Below are 17,856 nucleotides of genomic sequence, written 5' to 3'. Positions count from 1 at the left end.
ATCGTACCCTATCCTGAGATGAACATATATTCGAATTAGTTTTTATAAGTGCAACTTCATCCTGTTTTGTCCGCATCATCTCACAACCGAAGCCCGCAAGCTCCTTATCAAGCCCATGTTTTCCCCTATCATGTGATGCCTCCCAGTCTGGGGCGGGCCGCCGCCTGCTATCTCGGCCGGGCGCAGCAAATCTTGAATTTCGCGGGCAGGGTCGTTTTGGCGGCGCGGAGCCGAAATCATGTTTCACCGGCCGTGAGGTCCCTGGGCTGGTGCGGAATCATTGACCCTTGCTACGCGCCGCGATCACATTGGCGTCTTCAAGACCCCAAATGACCTCCGTGCCCCGGTGGCGGTGCGGGCGCTGTTCACGCCTCGGACCGCTGTGAGCACATTACGAGGTCGGCGGTGGCCGCCGCTTTGAAGTTGTCCGTTTTCCGGCCGTGTACGCCACTTAGGCGTACACGGTGTTTCATGTCTTCGTCCTGGAACAACCTGCCACTGGCCGCCATGGTCACCCGGAACCGTATCGTTCGTATCTAAACTGGACCAATGAGAAAACGAGGATTTTGTTTGATGGGCTTTCTCAAGCTCTTGACGTGTTTTCATCATCGTCGCATATTTACTTGTATCGTTTAACTTGTGTCCCGTCACCTTGAGTCAACCAGTACGCTTAACATATGGAATGTTTCGTAGTAAATACATAACATGGCATGATGTTCTGAGCCGTCAGCTTCACGACGTCAATCCCGATAGATCCTGCGCCGCTTGGTGTTTGAAGTGCCCCGGAAGACAAAGACCCCACGTCACGTCGCGCAAAATCTTTGCCGGTCGCGCAGAATCTTTTCCCGCGACTCGATCGGAGTAAGATAGCAATGAGGCAACGTATCAAAATATAAAGAGATCGATATTCGTGCCCAGGATCGACCACAGGTGATAAAAAGGTGTTAAAATGTGTTGCAAACAGCATAATTTGCTGTTTTCATTGTTAGTAGCACTCATACCACTCGCAAACAAAAACCTCGCATCTTTGCAAGCACAATTACTGTCACGACAGCTTCGGAGATGTAAACAGAAAAGATGTCGCGCTGTGAACACGCCTGGCAAAGATTCTACCTGACGTTACGTAGAATAGGGCTCTGTGTTTGCAACCCGAAGTGTCAAAACATCAGTTTGAGGTTTGGCTCAGCCCAAAGTAGACCGACCAATGATTTTAAAACACTAAGTCTTACTCAGACATGTGTCGGCTTACTAGCTGAGTGTAAAACATTATCAGTGCTTTAAGATTACTTGCTTTCGCACTGTTTTGATTCGTGAGCAATGTGTGTGTCAAGAAAAACAGATATCACATAGATAGAACAGTAGTAACAGCATTATTCCCCTCAGAAAAACCAGGAGAGTGAAGATATATATATATATATATATATATATAACATATATATTTACATGTATCCATTCTCCTGTTCTTTCTCCGAGGAATGATGATGATCGAATGAATGAATGATGTGTATTATTGTCTTATCTACGTGACTAATGTTCTTTGCAAATGCACTTAACAACTTACGTAGGAACATATATTGGGAAAGAGCAATTCACGTTCCATAAAATATATTTTTGTCGGTTTCTTTCCAACGATTTTTGAAAGACATCTATGATTGCGGTGTCTTGCGCCGCGAGATGTCATTGATGGGTCAGATAGTTGGGAACGGGTTTCTAGCCTCTCCAAATGAGTGCGATCTCACGCTCTCGTAGAGCATGCCTGAACTCGCGCCCTCGGTCTCAGTCCTCAGACAGATGTGGAGGCTTGAGGCATCATAGCTTTTCCAAAGCTATTTGAAATTAGAGCTGCAGCGCTCCAGCATAAGTTTCATTTTTGCCTCAAGCACTGCCGAACCAGGCGCAGATTTGTACTTCCTTAAAACTGTTTTAAACGAAGCTGTAATTTGTACTTCTAAAAAATTTGTAGGCCATCAGTGCTGAGAAACCAGCGATTGTTTGCACCATCTATATCGGTAGAGCCACTCAGCTCAGAAGAAAAAATTGTCGTGTTACCAATTGTGTCCAGTAAAGCCGATCATGCTGACTGGTTAGTTGTGCCAGCGTAAGGTGTAAAAGGTTGTCAGTTAATTTTGCTAGATGTAAAAGCGGTTGTAAATTTGCAAAGCAATGAAAAACAGCACATATACCCGTTTATTGGAACAGAATGTCAGCAAGCGCCAAAACAGACATGCAAAGTAAACCCGTTGCCAAAGAGACCGTAACCTGCAGTCAGACGGGAATTATCATTCATCTCATATATCATCATCATTCATATCATATGTATATATATATATATATATATATATATATATATATATATAATTATTATAATGGGGATAAGGCAGCGCTCCCCACCAGCTCAACGTATTTGATGGAGAATAAGATATTCGTAGGATCCGCTTTGACTGCGGTACATGTGCCATCAGCCAATTTCACGAAGAATTACGACGCAACAATTTGGAAAAAAACTTTGAAGAAAAATCGATGTCTATTTTCTAATCAAACACCTTTTATCAACAATTTCTGGCTAGAAACATTATGCAGGGATCTAAGAATATGTCTGTAAAAGCGTTGAATTTGATTAAACTGTGTTTAGTTAGCTATAAGTAAGTTCATGGTTTCATGGACAAGTATGATGCCAATTTCGACTTGCTGAAACTTTTCAAACTTTATAAAAAACCATCCGGTGGCATCCCTGGCGCAGACACGACAAAACAAGCTCCTATATCCTCATAGCAGTCCTGTTCAGAAGTATGTAGTACCTACAGGGTTTACTTATAGTGCTTCAAAAGCTGGCTCACAGTACTTACAGAGCTTTCAGGGTCTGCGTGATTCAACATGAGCCAAGATGAATTATCCCCAACTGAAAGTATCTCCAAAGCCCGTCTTGCCCCACACAGTACCGATGTGAGTAGCGGTGGGGCAGCCGGTCTCCAACTCCCTCGGCCGATGCTCGTGGCTGTTTGTCGGACCTAGTATTTTCTTAGAGTTCCGGAGAACAAAAGACATGGACTGAAGAAATGCGTATAAAGGGTCTTCTTGCATGCATCAAACTTATTCCTTTTTGGAAACATGTGGTTTACCTGTTGCATGGTAATGAAATTGTATGAAAACGACATTTTGCTTCCCAGATAGTTTACTGTAAGTCACAACCTAACGAAAACGTTTCAAAAAAACTTTTTTAAAAATATCCATTGGTATAATCTATCGTCAAAATGGCTATTGTGATGTCTTTTTGACACGTACATATATTTTTCTTCATAATAACTTTCTTAAGATTTGGTTAAAACCCTTGCATTGCATGGATTTCTTGGATTAACAACGCTAAGCGGTGTTTATCGCGTGGACCCTGACCCCACTATCCGATCGTGGAAGTTTAGGTAAACGCCAGAACTTTCCAGCGAAATCTTAGCGTGCCGAAATGCTCGGCGCGGTCTGTCCTGCCCTTTGAAGCCACCTGGCATTTTGCGCGGCCGCTGCCACCGGCTGCCGGTTATTCCACTCCAGGATCAATAGCGAACGCCTAAACAGACCTACATCTTCTCAGTACCGCATACCTTGAACTACAGTCCTTGTTCAAAGGTATGCAGTACTTAGATAGCTTTTAAATCTTTGCAGAATACTACAAGCCGAAAATCACTGATGAAAGTTGCGTGGCTAGAAGCTATAACTTCGGCCACACCAAACTGAAGCCAGACGCTTCAAGCAACTGAGCCATCAGGGCGGACGCAGTGGATTGTCATCCTATATTCGCTTCTTGAAAGTGGGTTCGGCTAGCCTGGTGCCTTTACATCATTCATCATAAAAACGTTTAATTCCCTGAAAGGTTCTGCAATCCAAAGCAGTCTTATGGAGATGTGAGGGCTCACCATCCTGACGGGCCTGCGACAAGTGCTTTTGCCCATGATTGACGTCGAAGAGAGTGGGAAGACATGTTTTCTCGAGCTGTTTGGGGTACTTAAGCTCCAATGCTTATATGAGCAATACCGAGCTGTTAAGCTGAATGGCTCTCAAAGAAATAGGACGATATCTACCTGAACGGGCAATGCATAAATTAAATCGTCGCGGCGTTGGGTCTTAAAGGCGCGTAAATTACAAAGGTTACTCGCGCTAGCCAAATCCATGTACAGCATAGCTCTTCCCACGAGACATTGATGGAGCATGCATCCCGCTGCCCGAGATCAGCACTAACGGCGTGAAACATCCTGACCAGGGTATGGAGTTGAAGCTTTGTTGCGTTTGGGGCTCTTGGTGGCGTCATGCGTATAGCTTTTCGCGAAGAACTGGTATTATTTTGTCCTTTAAGTCTTTTAACATTCTGGCAGTATGCTATTTAAGGTATAGCGTGAACTATCAATGATAAAATATTTGCATTCACTTAAGCACCCAAAACTTTCGAAACATACATTTTCGACCAGCTCTTTTTAATCGGTACCATGTATCTACCCTCAAATGCCAACTGTCTTTGTAACGCTTATATATGCATATGTATATATATATATATATATATATATATATATATATATATAATATATATAATTATATTATTATTGCCCGCTTGGCAGCGTCGTTCAACCATTGTCTCCCGGAAAATTTAGGTTCGATAAGTTCCAACAAAATTCGTACGGTCCAAAGACCTTTGAGACGAAGGCCTTTCTTGCTTACATCAAGAACATATACGACTGCATGATGCATGATCCTCAGTAGCGAACGGATTCCGGAAAAGACGCTTCCACAACCCTGCAACTGTCCGCAGTACAGACCGCTGTCATGTACAGACCGCTGTCGACACAACTGTCATGTACAGACCGCTGTCGACACAACTGTCAGGTACAGACCGCTGTCATGTACAACCGTGTCATGTACAGACCGCTGTCCTGTACAGACCGCTGTCGACACAACTCGCGGCCCCGAACACGGCTCACCCGCTCGTCGGGCAACTCGCGGCCCCGAACACCGACTCACCTCGCTCGTCGGGCAACTCACGGCCCCGAACACCGCCTCACCTCGCTCATCGAGCAACTCGCGGCCCCGAACACCGACTCACCTCGCTCGTCGAGCAACTCGCGGCCCCGAACACCGACTCACCTCGCTCGTCGAGCAACTCACGGTCCCGAACACCGCCTCACCTCGCTCGTCGAGCCACTCGCGGCCCTGAACACGGCCTCACCTCGCTCGTCGAGCAACCACCTCGCTCGTCGAGCCACTCGCGGCCCTGAACACGGCCTCACCTCGCTCGTCGAGCAACTCGCGGCCCTGAACACGGCCTCGCCTCGCTCGTTGGGCGACTCACGGCCCTGAACACGGCCTCACCTCGCTCGTCGAGCAACTCACGGCTCTGAACACGGCCTCACCTCGCTCGTCGGGCAACTTACGGCCCAACATCGACTCACCTCGCTACGAGGCAACTTACGGCCCCGAACACCGCCTACCCGCTCGTCGGGCAACTCACGCCCGAACACGCCTCACCTCGCTCGTCGAGCAACTCACGGCTCTGAACACGGCCTCACCTCGCTCGTCGGGCAACTTACGGCCCCGAACATCGACTCACCTCGCTCATCGGGCAACTTACGGCCCCGAACACCGCCTACCCTCGCTCTTCGGGCAACTCACAGCCCCGAACACGGCCTCACCTCGCTCGTCGAGCAACTCGCGGCCCGAACACGGCTCACCTCGCTCGTCGAGCAACTCACGGTCCCGAACACCGCCTCACCTCGCTCGTCGAGCAACTCACGGTCCCGAACACCGCCTCACCTCGCTCGTCGGCAACTCACGACCCCGAACACCGACTCACCTCGCTCGTCGAGCACTCACGGCCCCGAACACCGCCTCACCTCGCTCATCGGGCAACTTACGGCCGAACACGCCTACCTCGCTCGTCGGGCAACTCACGGTCCCCGAACACCGACTCACCTCGCTCGTCGGCAACTCACGCCCGAACACCGCTACCCTCGCTCGTCGGCAACTCACGACCCCACACCGCCTCACCTCCTCGTCGAGCAACTCACGGCCCCGAACACCGCCTCACATCGCTTGTCGGGCAACTCACAGCCCCGAACACGGCCTCACCTCGCTCGTCGGGCAACTCGCGACAATACACTGCCTCACCCCGCTTGTCGGGTACCGTGGCGGGTTTCCGTCACAACAAAAGAAAAGACCTGAACTTGACAAACATCGCTCTTCAACGTATACTGCACACAAGAGTTTTGGTAGGTGGGAGATGGGGAGACCTCAGCCACGTTTCCATAATCAAGCTTGAAGCTCCATACAGAGCTCATTATGCGAAAAGGGGTCTTCCCCTTTAGGATCTTGTAATCACTGAAGCTCGCAAAGGTGGACATAATGTTTACGATGTGATGTGTTCAATGTTTACCAAGCAAGTGGAAAATAATGTTTCTCATTGTGTGAAGCCGGTCCACGTTGGCCCAGCCCTTTCTGTCGGACGCTGCAAGCGATGCTGACGCCACAATATTGGCAGATATTCATGAAAATAGGCCTCTTCATTGTTGGGGATAACAGAACAATGGACATGCTGCAGATGTGGCAAAAATAGGAAGTTTTGGTTTGCCGAAGATGTTTTGTGTCTTGTTCAGCGTTGCCTTGAAAGTTGAACTAGCATAATCAACTCATATCGTAAATGTGATGCATTTTCAACCAACTAAGTCAACCCATCTCACATTCTGGGACCTAACCAAAGGGCTCTAAAGTAAAAGGCATATTTGTTTCGTAATCTCTTGCAGTCTGAGTAGGGAATAGCCGTTAGGAGTAAACTGACCAACACTGCACTAAACAAAACCTAAACAGTTGGGCCGAGGACCCGGATACTTTTCAAAAGTTGTAGACAGCAGCCAGGTGACATCAACGGCTTTTTTCTTGATCTTCTTTCATTTAAACAGCGAGGCAATGTAAACTGATGGCTTTTCATTTCACCAGTTGCCTACCGCGACGTAAGTGAAGTCAACATTCGAAGCGGTAAAATTACTTAAAGTTCGTGATCATGCGATCACAACAGGACGTTCTCACAAAAGCACAAATGTCAACTATGAAGCCATAGAGGGGATCCTACACAGTCTAACTTGACATCCCGGTACCGTCCTCGGCTAACTGAAAGCACATCAATCACATGCATCGCTATCGCTCTCTGGCAACACAGTCTTCCGACAAAGCAGGGCGGACTCTAACATCCTCTCTACAGAAGCTTTCTTCAGCCAATCTAGGCAGGTGCATTTTGCACTCACTACTTCAAGTTGCAAAGCATCAGCTGGCGTTGTCCCACCCTGTATGAGGCCTTGGCGCCGTGACCAAGCGGGTGTGATCTGTCGGAGGTCTGCGGGAACCGACCTGCACCTCGAGCCTCCATGCAGGAGAAAGGCCAGGCCACATACGGCAGGAAGCGGCTTCTTCTTTATGAATTTATTACGCCGAGTTGGCATGCTACCGCAGCGACTCTTTATGTTTGCCTGCTGCGAACCCATCTGTTTGGCATGCAGCCCCGCCTCCACCTTCGCGTCTCGCCGAAGCGTGGGTTGGCTGTCTGACGAACGTGCAACACCCGGGCAACTTCCCACTGGGGTCCAAGCCGCTGCACGAGCTCTTCCTTAAAGGATTTCGGACGACGTTCTGTTATGATGCCTGGGCTGGCTGGCGCCACAGTTGTATAGTAGCTAGGGCAAAAGACGTTTGGAAGGCTGCGATGTGATTTGTGGGAAGAGTGGCAACGTTTTCCAGTGTCGGTTGCGTGTCCCGTTGGCAGGTGTCAGGCAGTTGGCAACGGGCGAGGATGGGCGTTATGAAGTCTTATAAACTGGGATATAATTTCAACCGTATGGGCCCGGGCAAGTCTGGCTGTCACGCTTTCTAGAAAATAGTCTGTTTGCAGTTCCACTAACAGCAATTCAGCGCAGCCCTCAGTAACAACAAGCAAACCCATGGAAAGGCTAAGTTGCATAAAGTGATGGGCATTTACACAAACACATTTATTGCACGTAAATTATTTGATCTAGCGAGTGTATACCGCAACAATGCTACACAATCAACATTTTATCTCCCTGTTTCAAGTGACATGCAGCACGCAATCGCTAACAAAATATGTTCAAGCTGCGAAAGTGAAAACGGATTAAGATCTTGACGACTGGGCATTGCAACGGCATGCAATTAAGAGGCTTTGACGGAGAAGCGGACAGCCGCATCGGCTGCTGTGTGGGTCGATGCGTGCAGATGGTCACGCGCCCTCGTGGGTCAACCGTCGATCCGCCCGTTTCGCGTCTTAAAATTGTTGTCAGGCTCAACAGCCAGAGCAGATGTAAATGTGAAACTATCCGCATGGTCTAGGCACACGCAAACGTGAAACTAACCGCATGGTCTAGGCAAAGGTAAACGTGAAACTAATCGCATGGTCTGGATAAGCGCAAACGTGAAACTAACCGCATGGTCTAGGCAAACACAAACGTGAAACTAGCCGCATGTCCGGACAAGCGCAAACGTGAAACTAACCGCATGGTCCAGGCGAACGCAGACGTGAAACTAACCGCATGGTCCAAGCGAACGCAGGCGTGAAACAAGCCGCATGGTCCACCCGAAAGCAGACGTGAAACTAACCGCGTGGTCCAGGCGAACGCAGACGTGAAACTAACCACATGGTTCAGGCGAACGCAGACGTGAAACTAACCGCATGGTTCAGGCGAACGCAGACGTGAGACAAGTTGCATGATCCGCATGGGTGCGCCAGTAAGCGACCGGAACACGGCCGGCATCACTTTTTCAGAAACCTATCTCGAGGACGAGACCGTGCGGGGTAAACACGGAGAGAGGGACAGAGATGGAGTCATGAAAACGGCATGGGTTGTAGTGTCCTTTACTCTGGCCGATGTGCACCCAAAATCTGGTCATCGAACAAAGCACCAAGCGTGCTCGGTCTCACCGCCAGCTATTCGTGAGTAGGCATGTGAATGCTACGTCATTGAAAATCCGCGTCAATTGGCAGCCCCGGGTGGCTGGTTAAATATGACGCGGTCGGGTGGGGGTCAATCCGACCCTCTCTCCGACATATCGAAACTAAGAGAGCTAGCAACATCAAATTCATGGGCTAGGTAGGCTTTTATGTGAACTCACTTTCATCACATTTTAACTTCCTCCGTCGTAGCTGTTGGTTCAAATAAGGTTAAACAAGCTCAAACTTCAGATTGGTATCGAAAAATGCTCCCGGACCTCCTCATGCAAGCTCCTTAAACCTGGGTGCGTGTTCTATACAATGGTTGTTAGTGTTTGTTTCAGGTCATTAACATCGTTTGACCTTCCGCAGGTCCACGAGATTGTTGTTATTTTTAAACTTAAACAGCCGTCAAAGGCTACGGCAGGTGGTGTGTTTTTAAAAAGAAAGGTTGATCTGGGTTTTTGGGGATAGTGACCTCCTCTGACTTTCAAAACGTTCACATAATATGCCTGTTGCGGTTCTATCATTAAAATATTGAAATAAGCATCACCAGCTACCATGCAAAAAACGCTACTCAGTAGAAAACCCGATCGGTTTTTACCCTGGTCTTTTCGTCATATCTGACCCAAAGTCAATGAAATTTGTCGCTATCTTAAATTAAATCGTCGAAGTGCCTAAGAAACCATCACAGAGATGCACGGCTTCATTAAACATTCCGTTGTTGAATGATATTTGGCGATTTCTTAGGAACAGCCTGTCACACGGTCTGACTTGACGTGCCACAGGTCAGCGATCTTACAAGGGACGTCAAACCAAAAGATGCTTTATTAGTTTGCCGACAGCTATGCAAAGTTTAGCGCGGCCACGCAGCACCGTTCGGAAATTATTCTGGAAAACCTTTGAGGGTGCAATTGACCCCCACCCCAACCCAAGCGCGTGTTAAGCTCCAATGAAAGGCTGACATTCTAATGCGATGATCAAAGCCGCTGGTATGGGTTTCCAAAGGCGTTCGGCTCCATTCGTTCGGCTTTGGCACCATTCGCCCAATGACATTTCAGTAGTGCTACGTCCGCTGTCGGCCGCACGCCACTTACCGAACAAGGCATCATTTGGCTGTAATTTATGATGTTGGGGTTGTGAAACTGTCTGTGTTGCTGATGGGTTGTGAAGGTTAAGTCTCGTTTATGATGAGGCCTATCCTAAATCAGTCATTTGCTTCCCGAAGGTGTTCTGAACTGTTAGTTTCCACGGGCGTCTGACGCTGAACAGGCGTCAGCGACTGGCAGCGCTTACAATACCGCCATGCAGTGCGAACTTGTGATATGCTGCGTGTCGCATATTGCCGCAATAGTCACTGCCACATGCATGTCGCATGTATGTAGCACTGTCGCATGTATGTAGCATACAGCTAGCCATCTTAGCGTGGTGCAGCTGGTGATCGGGAGACGTATGGTTTGCTTCACTTCCACAGCACCATTCACACGTCCTTAATAGTGCGAGTACTTTGTAGATACCACGTGATATCTCCATTTGCCGCGCATGGAATTTCATTGATAGACGCGTGTAAGACTACCGGCTGGAAAGCAGAATTTGCAGAACTTCAAGTGACAAACCAAATTTGTGTCGTTCTGCATTCAGCCGGCAGCTCATGTTACGCACTTTCGCCTGCTTGTAGGCGCGTGGCGTACCAGTCAATGGGTGACAAGGGCTTCAGCCCGGCCCCACGTTTGAGTACGTAGCGTCTGAAGACCTATCGTTCGTCATCATCTGGTGTTAAGCTACGTGATGCTGGGTTATACTCCTCTCATCGGTGCTGCTTACCTACTTTGCAAGCCAGCTTGCATTGCATGTACTGTGAGTTAATCTCGACCGCACCAACATTAGTGCGTGAATTCATGCTAGTGAGAGGCATTTCAGCACTAAAACAGCACAAAAATGCGTCGCTCATATCACGAGCTATATACGAATCATGCCATTGGCATCACGTCCCACGCTTTTGGACATCAGACCCCCCCCCCCCCCTCCCCACGCGGCGACGCTTGAGTATTCGCCATTGAACAGACCGCCAGATAAATCGTGCAGAAATAGCTGGCATATCAGCAGCGGCCTATGTACTCGCCACGAGAACAAACGTAACCCGATGAGGGTCACAGAGTTAGGGTCAGCGCGGTCATGACACGGCACGCGGAGAGGTCAAGCAGCACAGAGGAACTTTGGCGATTGATTTCGCAGAACGGCAACGCGCACAGCTATCCCTTATCTAGGGAACGCCCCGGCACTCCAGCGCCACGAACGTCAGCGCGTATATGGCCCGGTGGAGTCGGTCTGCTGCAGATTGCTTCGCTCACGTCGTCCGATGAGCGCTTGCGCGTCGGAGTGACCGCCCGGGGCCGGTCGAGGCTCAGAGCACAAATGAGCGTTGGTGGAGTTTTAGATGATGAAAGGCATTTGGACGATGATATGCCACGAGACGCAGCATTTACATAGGAAACTAAATTTGGATCGGCCTTGAGTACGCCACAGTTACGCCTGATTTGATGCGGCATCTCCCTTGGCTACATTCAGGCCAAACTTATTCTCACACGCCATGCGTACGTGCTGCTCATCATCTCCTTTCTTTGAAATGAAAGTAAAGTGAGCGTTTTCTTCCATGTCTGATGTACCTGACGGTGAGAATTCGTCGCGACGGGGAGTAGAAACACCCTTTTAAAAATAGCATGTTCGATGTAGCAGATCGATGTCCACATCTGACACGTGTTGATATTAGTCGTTTGGAGGAATTTCGCTGGCCCCGGCTTGCGGTTACGCATTTTTGATGGCCTCTTATGCCCAGAACTGACAGGTATAGGTTGGAGAGTCGATTGACGGTACAAGCAAGAAGAAAAGTGCTTACTTATTAGAGCTGACACTTTTGAGACTTTGAAACCCGCCCAAACTTGCAGCCCATATTTAAAAACCGCACCCGCCCCCCAAGGTAATTTTTTCAGAAAAAAATGTGCTTTATTCCACACGCCCAATTTCACTCGTTTGGCCTCTTCTCTATTCTATTATATTTTCGGTACGCTCAAAGTAATGAAAATTGAATTGGCAATTATTCATGAACTATAAGAATCACAAGAAAGTATACATGCCATATAGTATGTATAATGCTCATTCACAGCATAACTGTACTGTGCAATTTAATCCAGCCTCTCGCTTAGACCTTAGCTATCCTTTCTCCATACCAGAAATATATTGTGTAAGCTAGGCCCATATATCGAAAATAAACTGTTTCTGGCGCATGATGTAGGTACGTACGGAGGTAAGCAACATTATGAGTTCAGAGTCCTTATGCTGAATTATTGACTTTCAGTATGCCAGGAGATACTGGTTAAACGACGTTGCAGAGCAAACATTGGTCATACTCACCGTGTTTCAAACTGCGGTTCTCACCACGAGAAAAAAAGGTTCACTGAGTAAACGTACAAAAAAGTACACTTAAAAGCCAAGACGCATAAATCCAGAAAATCATCAGAGTCTGTGCAGACACTGAACTTAAAAATTGTTTTAAAAATGAGTGATCCAAGCTCCCCATCTTAACACTCGATACACAGTGACATGCCGAGGGCTGCATGAAATTCAGCTGGCTGGGCCCGAGGTAGCCCATACAGAGTATCAGATGATGGAATGATCTACCACGACCATGAGGCACAACCAGCATTGCCTGAACCTCACGAGCATTGTCTGAACCCGCAAACACTGTTTGAACCTCACGAACATTGCTTGAAGCCCATGAACATTGCATGAACCTGGTGAACCATGCCTGAATCTCACCAACATTGTCTGAACCTCACAAGCAATGCCTGAGCCTCACTAATATTGCCTGGGCCTCACGAACAATGCCTAAAACTCACGAGCGATGCCTAAACTTTACCAACATTGCCTGAACCACTTGCCTAAGCCTCATGAGCGGTGCCTGAATCTCACCAACATTGTCTGAACCTCACGAACAATGCCTAAATCTCGCTAATATTGCCTGAACTTCATGAACAGGGCCTAGACCTCACAAACCTGAGCCTCATCAACATTGCTTGAATCTCTTGCCTGAACCTCACCAACATTGCCTGAACCTCACGAACATTTCCTGAACCTCACCAACATTGTTTGAACCTCACGAACAATGCTTGAACCTCACGAGCATTGCCTGAAACTCATCAGCATTGCCTGAACCTCATGAACAATGCCTGAACCTCACCAACATTGTCTGAGCCTCACAAACAATGACTGAACCTTATAAGCATTGCCTGAACATCATGAGCCTTGCCTGAACCTCACGAACATTGCCTGCAACCTTATGGACGTTCTCTAAGACTCATGAGCATCCCGAAAATCCTGGTTGTTACGTCCTAGCACGCACTGCATGCTGTGCTGTGCGCACGACCACCATACTGCTGAGGGTGGTCAAAAGGGTGGCCATACACTAAGGGTTTGCGGGTTGCTGTAATGACAATGCACGGCACTGCTGATGATCACCGTGCTGATAAGGGTCTGCACGGTACTGTTATGACAATACACGGCACTGCTGATGATCACCATACTGTTAAGGGTCTGCACGGTACTGAAATGGCAATATACGGCACTGCTGATGATCACCATACTGCTAGGGATCTGCAAGGTGCTGTAATGACAACATACGGCACTGCTGATGACCACCATACTTCTAAGGATCAGCACAGTGCTGTAGTAACAATACACGGCGCTGCTGATGATCACCATACTGAAAACGGTCTGTACGGTGATGTGATGACAACACAGGGCACTGTTGATGGCTGTCCGACAGACGGGCGGCTAAGCCTAGAGGTTGTGATGCCCCGTCTCGAGTATCCGAATGGCAGGAAATGTGCAAGCGGGCATCGGTGTTCACGCTAACGAAAATGAAGCAATCAGTATGGGTGCACAACCTGAACAATGTTCTCTTGTGTAAACAAGACTGCGGGTTAAATGGTTATGCCTCATGTTACAAACACACTCACTGAGTTTTATAGAACCTCCTGGTATAATGAAGTTCGTGAACAAAGCATAATGGCTTTGAACTCATATAACCATTTGTATCATGTATCGGACGGGCCAGAATGCCTGTACACTACCAATTCTAAAAACACCAAATATTGTCATGCACTTTTGTGGGTCGCTATGAGAGTTGACGGCTCCTGGTGCGCTTTGAATTGCAAATACCAATTGACAAGCTCGACTGGTGTAACCAACCACAGCTCAGAATAAACCGACAACAAAAGAAAAACAATATTGTTCGTTTGTTTGAGCACTAAGAAATTGGCCACCACGGAGATGACGGCGCGGGTGTTGGATGCCCTCAGATGCGACGGACCACTCCAAACAACAGAGAAGCTCTGAGTTACCGTGGAAATGGCAAGTCCCAATCACGTGAGCGGGCAAACCCGAGCCGGAGATGGCTGGCTTCCGAAATAGCTTGCTGATCAGGATCTCGGAGTTTTATTTTGATGTCCTTATTACAACGGTGTGTAAATTGTGCGGCCTACCCAGAACGCTACCCAGGTCTTGAGAGCGCTTCTTTGAGTCCATTTTCTTTGAGTCTTGTAAGTGGACGGCCCGCCATAGCGAATGGCTTCGCGCCTGCCTTTGAGTGGACGGCCCGCCCTGGCGATTGGCTGCGCGCTTGCCTTTGGGTGGACGGCTGTGCCCGCAGCGGCACAGTTTAAGCGCCACGTGAAGGACATAACGTAGGATGACATGTCGCTATCGAGGAAGCGTCGCTGCGCGAGCGGACGGACCGCATCGCTACTCGCATGGGCTGCCTCGACTGGGGTCATGTGGAGCGACACTAGTTTACTGCCCACTGGGGTCATGTGGAGCGGCGCTAGCTCACTGCCCACCGGGTCATGTGGAGCGAGGCTAGTTCGCTGACCACTGGGGTTATGTGGAGCGACACTAGCTCACTGACCACCGGGGTCATGTGGAGCGACGCTAGTTCGCTGACCACTGGGGTCACGTGGGGCGACACTAGCTCACTGACCACCGGGTCATGTGGAGCGACGCTAGTTCGCTGACCACTGGAGTCATGTGGAGCGACACTAGTTCGCTGACCACCGGGGTCATGTGGAGCGACACTAGCTCACTGACCACCGGGTCATGTGGAGCGACGCTAGTTCGTTGACAACTGGGGTCATGTGGAGCGACACTGGCTCACTGACCGTCGGGGTCATGTGGAGCGAGGCTAGTTCGCTGACCACTGGGGTTATGTGGAGCGGCACTAGCTCACTGACCACCGGGGTCATGTGGAGCGACGCTAATTCGCTGGCCACTGGGATCATGTAGAGCGGCGCTAGCTCGATACCCACCGGGTCATGTGGAGCGGCCCTAGCTCACTGACCACCGGGGTCACCTCGCAGAGACACTGGGTGGTGATGTCATAGAGGGCGCGTCTTGGTTGCGGCGGGACGACTCTATGCAACGTGGCTTAGCTAGATGCTGCTACCCGAGACATCCATTTGGCTGTCGCCTGGGGTTTGCGGGTTGTCAGTCTACCAAAATTGTATCATTGCAATCTACTGTCCATCAAAAGATTGATGACCCGGTAGGTGGTCGTAGGCCAGCAGCGCAGGAAGAGAGGGGGCCGCACAAGGGGCGCGTGCACCCCCGCTAGGTTCCGAGGGGCCCTTTGGGCCCTTCAGAACCTGCGATTCAAGGCCCGATTTGAGGGCCCGAAGAGCCCGAGAAGCCAGACAGAGGTCTCATTCAGGGGCTCCGGCCACCAGGGCCGAGCACCGAGCACGAGTTCAAGACGTGCAAGGCCATCCCATGTTTTCCTGAGAACGTTCATTATTTTGCAGAATCGGCTAGTGAAACAAATGCCATTCAAATATTTGAGTCTGCGTGCCGCGTGCCGATAGTGTGGTGGTTAACGCGCCTTTGTTAACCACTGAGCGTCTGGGAACCACAGGTATGGGGTCCGATTCACGCGGTGCCGCGCTTCCCGCCAGGGTGAGAGGCTGGCAGCGTCATGTCTGTCGTCCAAAGATAAAAACCCCATATGTTGATTTTTGACCCTGCCGCGTTTTTATGTCATTTGGTTTATCTTGTAGCGCTGAATTCGGTTGTTTAACCCATAAGTTAAAATTTACACAAGTGTTGAACTCTTTTTTAGCGAAAGCTTGTGTAACTTCGACCTAATGGTTTACATTACCGAATTCAGGTTGAGTAGACGAATGACACAACATGAAAATACAAAATATCCCAAAACCAGCTGTTTTTTACCTTTGGACGGCAGATATAGTCTCAGCAGCTGAGTGCGTGATAAAGCCTCAATGACACAATTTTGGTCTTCATTCTACATTAGCGGAGACTCCTTCCTTTGTCTGTACAATCCAGATAAAAATTATGATAAAGTTTGAGAGTTGTATCGGCTCAAAAAGAGTCAAGCGAACCATTGCAACATGAAGAGCACCGGCGATTTATTTCATGCAGTCATTTAACGCGTAATTTGTCAGTTTATGTACTATAAAGTTAAGGCAGAATTGGTATCGCAGTAGCGTCTGGCCTGCATTCCAGATATGGAAAGTCAAAAACATGTGATATATATATATAATACACCAGAAAAATATGTCCGCAAAAACAACTAGGTCATATTCGGCGATTTTTATGGGTGGGGGGAGTCTTTTACTATCATCGGCCTTTTGTCAACCCCGTGCCCCCTTGCTAAGGCTCTGGCTGCGCCCCTGGGCCGTACATGTCTCTGCACCGAGGCGCGCGGCGCGATGCTGGGCACCGTGTTACGTCATCCGGAAGCTGGCCGACGAGTTCTCACTCGCTGTGTCTCTGCCATTCACGGAACCGACGGAGAGCCGGCTCGGCACGCCGGCCGAACGCTCCAACGTGCACGCCTGAAGGGTCGCCCCGCGCTGGGCTGTCGGCAGTGAGCGCCTCGGCGGTTTACGCCTGTGTCCGCCTGGCGCCAAGCTGGACGGCCCGCAGTGCCTGGAGGACTACTACGTGGGCTGCGGTACGGGGCGGCGTATGGCTCATGCTGAGGGATCGCCCCGGCTCCGGTGCGGTGCCCGCACTGGTCGCTGGACGTGACGGAGATACCACCACGATGGCGTCTGGCATCGACATCATGAGCGTCATGCGTACTTACCAGGAGTCCGGTCATACGGTCGCCACCAGGAGTCCGGTCATACGGTCACCACCAGGAGTCCGGTCATACGGTCACCACCAGAAGCCTTTCTCACAAAGGCAGTTTTTGCACATTTGTATCGTAGTTTGTAAATTTGTATGTGTAGTTGTAAAAATGTGTTTCATACAGCAGAAACCTGCAAACAACAACTAAAAATGACAAGCCTACAAAACCACACACAAAAATTGACAAACCTCTCGAGAATTTCTACAACCTTACCCTGGTATGTTTCATAAAGGCCAGCTGATTTTCCAGCCGCGGTGCATTTGTAAGATTAAAAGCACAAATTACAACTACAAATCAACGATGGCCTACCCCGATGTAGAATAGGTAATCGTAAGCGTAAGGCAATGCCAGTAGCGAAAATGGATTGTGGACGCAAAGCTCGCATAAGAAGGAGGCTTGCAAGAATCCCCCGGAGCAAAATAAACAAGTACCCAGAGGAAGTGGAAGGTCAGACAAGCTCGCAGAACACAACGCTCAGAGGAAGCAACCCAGTGGTGGTGTTAATGGGTTTAATCATCTCTAATTCGGCGTATCGCCCGTGCAACCAAGTGTGCAGCAAATTTATTCCTTTGCGCTATTACCCATCACTATAAGTGACCTTGGCAGCCGCACCTATCCGATCGAAATCCTGCGTTGTCTTGTGCTCGCGCGTTGATGGGGTGGGGGGGGGGGGGGGATGATGATACGAAGG

The sequence above is a fragment of the Pollicipes pollicipes genome, unplaced genomic scaffold (assembly GCF_011947565.3).
Source record: "Pollicipes pollicipes isolate AB1234 unplaced genomic scaffold, Ppol_2.1 Scaffold_4740;HRSCAF=5597_pilon_pilon_pilon, whole genome shotgun sequence".
Lineage (NCBI taxonomy): Eukaryota > Metazoa > Arthropoda > Thecostraca > Pollicipedomorpha > Pollicipedidae > Pollicipes > Pollicipes pollicipes.
The sequence above is the reverse complement of the archived record's forward strand: the minus strand, read 5'-3'. Positions refer to the sequence as shown.